Source organism: Seriola lalandi, unplaced genomic scaffold, assembly GCF_002814215.2.
Source record: "Seriola lalandi dorsalis isolate HSWRI2012SDOR001 ecotype SW California unplaced genomic scaffold, Sedor1 jcf7180002052829, whole genome shotgun sequence".
In the NCBI taxonomy this organism is placed as follows: Eukaryota; Metazoa; Chordata; class Actinopteri; order Carangiformes; family Carangidae; genus Seriola; species Seriola lalandi.
In genome coordinates, this window is record NW_019523382.1 from 10,158 (window position 1) to 14,423 (window position 4,266).

General features: G+C 54.0%; 1 pseudogene across 1 annotated transcript in view; it reads right to left on the reverse strand.

Annotated features, from left to right (window-relative positions):
- The window catches only part of LOC111650758 (GON-4-like protein), a 12,855-nt pseudogene that overhangs the window by 912 nt on the left and 7,677 nt on the right, over window positions 1–4,266 (reverse strand). The window contains exons 19-27 of the transcript XR_015436881.1: window positions 2,853–4,259; window positions 2,485–2,731; window positions 2,249–2,406; window positions 1,971–2,168; window positions 1,368–1,511; window positions 902–1,210; window positions 712–810; window positions 513–633; window positions 4–437 (exon numbers count right to left, since the gene is read on the reverse strand). The product of XR_015436881.1 is annotated as a GON-4-like protein (transcript). The remainder of the gene's footprint in view (window positions 1–3; window positions 438–512; window positions 634–711; window positions 811–901; window positions 1,211–1,367; window positions 1,512–1,970; window positions 2,169–2,248; window positions 2,407–2,484; window positions 2,732–2,852; window positions 4,260–4,266) is intronic.

Sequence of the window (4,266 nt, forward strand, 5' to 3'; positions counted from 1 at the left end):
GGAGGTGGAGGAAGAGACAGAAGAGGACGGGGTAAAAGAGGAGGAGGTGGAGGTGGAGGAGGGAAGAGAGGAGTTGGAAGAGGAGGAAGTAACAGAGGTGGAGGTGGAGGGGGTAACAGAGGAGGTGGAGGAGGAAGTGACAGAGGAGGAGGTGGAGGTGGAGGAGGAAGTGACAGAGGAGGAGGTGGAGGTGGAGGAGGAAGTGACAGAGGAGGAGGTGGAGGTGGAGGTGGTAGAGACAGTGGAGGAGGTGGGGATGAAAGACGGGGGTTGTGGAGCCTCCTCCCTCCTGCTCCTCTTCACTGCTGGGCTGTGCTCCTTGTCAATGTTCCTCCTCTCCTCCTCATCTTCTTCGTCCTCCTCATCGTCCAGCTCCTCCTCCTCCTCCTTCTCATCAGTCAGAGGGAACGAGCCTTCCCATGATGCGCCGCTTCGATCTGTTGATGCAAATACAATTGTTTAAAAAATGAACACACCTGTCTGTTAACCACGAAGAGCGAACTGTTACACACCTGGCTGTGGACTGTCATCGTCCCCCTTCAGGTCCAGGTCACCTGCTTCTCCGGGGGCGGAGCTAATCTGAGAGTACAGAGGGTCCAGGCTCTTCATTGCTCTGGACACGCCCCCTGATGTCTGGAGGTGAAATGAACAGGTGAGTCAGGTGTCTCCATCTATCACTGATTCACACCCGATAAAACATGGAGGACAGACCTTGTTGCCGTGGCAGCGAGAGCATCCTTTCCTCCTGTGTCTGCTGATCTTTGCATCACGACACGGACAGGGCCACTCTTTGTCCGACCAATCACAGTCCTGCAAACGTCAAACATCGTCAGAACAGATTAAATGCAGCCAGTGTGAGAAGAAGTCCATGACTGAAAGTTCACTAAAGGTTTTCTCACACCTTGTAGTTTCTGTGGGCGTTCATCTTCCTCCTCTGGCGCCGGCTTGTCATTGGTTGGATTTTATGACCCTCCTCTTCCTCTTCGAGCTCTGGGAGCGTCACTTCCTCAAAGCCACCGGTGACTCCGCCTCCTGACACCTGGCCGACACCATCTCCACAATCTGACCCGCCCCCTCCCTCCTCTGGCCAATGAGCTTCTTCAAACTGTCTCGGACGGGCCGGAGGGGGGCGGAGCTCATCAAAAAATACCCAGAATTCAGTTTGTAGATGGGTGTGGCCTTTTAGCAGCGTGGCCATCTGAGCTTTCAGCTGAAAACAAAGAGAATGGCTGATTTTACCGATAAAGAGTTAATCAATAACTTAAATAGCTGATCAATAACTTTAACAAACTGCTGGTCAATAACTTAACGTTATATTTGACAGTTACTTTGTTCACCAGTTATTGATAAAGGTTAATCAGTTGTACCTCATGGATGCTGGTTGGACTCAGGTCCGGACCAGTCTGAAGAGCTTTGATGATCTTCTGATAATGTGACGGATTATCTCCAAAACTGATCTCCAACTGTCGCAGGAAACGGCGGCTGCGTTCAAACGCCTGCTGCTCCTCCAACTGCAAACACACAACAGAGTTACACCGGCGCCAATAGATAATCAATAATTACTGTGGACCACATACACTGTTCTGTTCTATTTCAATTCACAGAGACAGATGTGAACTGAAGAGTAAACTCATCTCACATCTTGTGATAATGTCAACAAACACAAACTGGTCTCAGATCAGTGTGCTGAAGCTTTTTTCAGTCTGTCCCTCTGATAGGACCTATCCACACCTGTTCACACCTGTCCACACTTGTCCACACCTGTCCGCACCTGTCCACACCTATCCACACCTGTTCACACCTGAACCACGACATTCAGGTGAACGTACTGAGGAAAGATCGACCTCCAGATTTATGAAAACCAGAGAAACTATTGACCAGAAGATCGATTTATTTTAGATCCACCTGAGATCCTGCAATGATACACCTGGTCTGTACCAGGCGTTGACCCGGTGTCCACCTGTGCTCACCAGTCCACACTGCAGCGCCTGTTCAGGATGCAGGAATGCGGCAAAGTCTCGGAGGAGGTCTGTCCGATCTCCCAGGATGCATCGCAGCTTTCTGAAGAGCAACACCACTTCCCGCCCTTCTCCCACCTGCTCGAACTCATTCAGCAAAGACACAAACTCCTCCACCTGCCCAGGTACGTCCTGCAGCGCCTCACGCACCTGTCGACACACAGTAACACACAGGTTAACGCAGCTCGGCGCCTCCCCATCCGGGATAGTGGCGCTCTCCGTCCTCTCACCCGGCTCAGGTAGCTCTGAGCGAACGCCACGTCCTTGCTCTCTCGGTGCGGGTCGTTGTCCAGGATGTTTTCGTCGAACAGCAGCAGCAGTTTCGTGGCGTCTTTGCTGCGACGCTCCTGACGACTCCTCCTGAGGCCGCGAAGAGGTCGGCTTCGACCTGCGGAGACAGAGAGCTCAGGGAAAAAACCACATCAGGAGCCATTTAGTGCAGAGACGCAGCAGAGCAACTTCTCACCTCGTCCTCGTCCAGGACACCTCCCTCCTCCTCCTCTGGGCGTCCCCTCTCCTGACGGCGTCTCCTCGTCTCCTCCCGCCTTACTGTTCCTCCCCTCTCCTGACTCCTCCCCTTTAGGCCCCTCCTCTTCCTCCTCCTCCTCCTCCTCCTGAGAGCCTGGGGAGGTTGGGGAGTGATCCTCCTCTGAGTCTCCATCTGCACAGAGACGCCTCTCGGCGGCCAGCCAGGTCAGCTGCTTCATGGTCTCCTGAAAGGTCAAAGATCAGAGGTCACCTGCTTCACGGTATGTAACCATGTAACCATAACAACAGAGTTGGAGATGACATCATCAGCTCTCCTGGACTGATGAAGGAGGACTTCCTGTTTACCTGTAACTCTGGAACAGACAGCACCGACTCCTCCGACGCTGATGACATCACTTCCTCCTCGTCTTCATCCTGTGTGAGGTCATCGAAATCCTCCTCCTCCTCCTCCTCGCCCTGTCGGTCCTGATCTTCATCCTTATCCTTCTCTCCATCCTCCTCCCTCTCTCCTCCCCCGTCCTCTCTTTGTCCCTCCTCTTCCCCCCCCTGCTCCCCCTCTCCTCCTTGCTCCCCCTCTCCTCCCCCACCTGCTTCCTCCCCACCACCACCTCCTGCACCTCCTCCCTCTCTCCCCTCTTCCTCCTCACCACCAGTGTTACCTCCTCCATTCAAACTGACCACACCCACAATAGTCCAGTCCTCCCGCTCCACCTCCTCCTGCTCCGCCTCCTCCTCACCCTCAGTCCCTACACTGCTCCTCTCCTCCTCCTCGGACAGTGGGCTCAGTGTTGATGTTGAAGCTGAACTTTCCTCCTCCACCAAAGGGCGGGGCATTATGGGGGTCTGCTCCGCCTCCTCTTTTACCTCTCTGATTGGAGCACAGAGCTGCTGCCTCAGAGCATGCTGGGAGGTGGCAGCGGGCAGAGTGGGAGGCGTCAACATTATCTGGAGGAGGAAGCAGCTCGGCTTCATGGCGGCAGCTGAACAAGGCATGATGGGTTTTGTAATATCGGGGTTGGTGGTGTTTTGTTGCCTAGAAACACTCTGCTGTGTGCTCTGGCCAATAGGAAGGCAGGACTGGATGATGTCAGTACATACAGACTGGGAAGGGACTGGGTGAACCGCAGCCAATGGGACAGCTCCACAGACGGGAGGCGGAGTCAATGGATGGGCTCCTGAAGCGGTGGGGCAGTCAGAGAGTAAGGTGACACTGGGAGGGGACAGAGACAGGTAGCTGATTGGCTGCACGTCTACCTGTCTGTCTGCCTGTCGATCTGCTGGTCTGTCCACCTGTCTGTATGCTGGGGCTTTGGCGAGGGGCAGCAGAGATGCATTGTGGGCCAGGGTGAAGAGGCGTCTGTGGCGAGGGGGAGGTGGGCAGGCTGTCTTCTTGAGCCAATAGGGGTGGAGCCTGAGGGTGCAGCCTGGGGGAAGGGAGGGGGGGTAACAGGTGGAGTCCAGTCGGGTCCTGTGGATGATCTGTTGACTGTTCTACAGGTGAGAACGTCAGAGAACCAGAGTCACAACCAACGACATGAGGTGACATCATCTCCTACTTATTGGTAATAATGTTGGTGACAGGTTAGTTAACATGTTATTGATCAGACAACAACAACAGGTCTGTAAAAAGCTGTGACCTGTGAATGTTACTATGGTTACCAGGTACTGTATATCAGGTGAATCCCTGGAACGTCCCACTAAAGAACCCAAAGAACCGAGAGAACCCTGAGAACTCTGACGCCCGCTGGTGAAAACATGA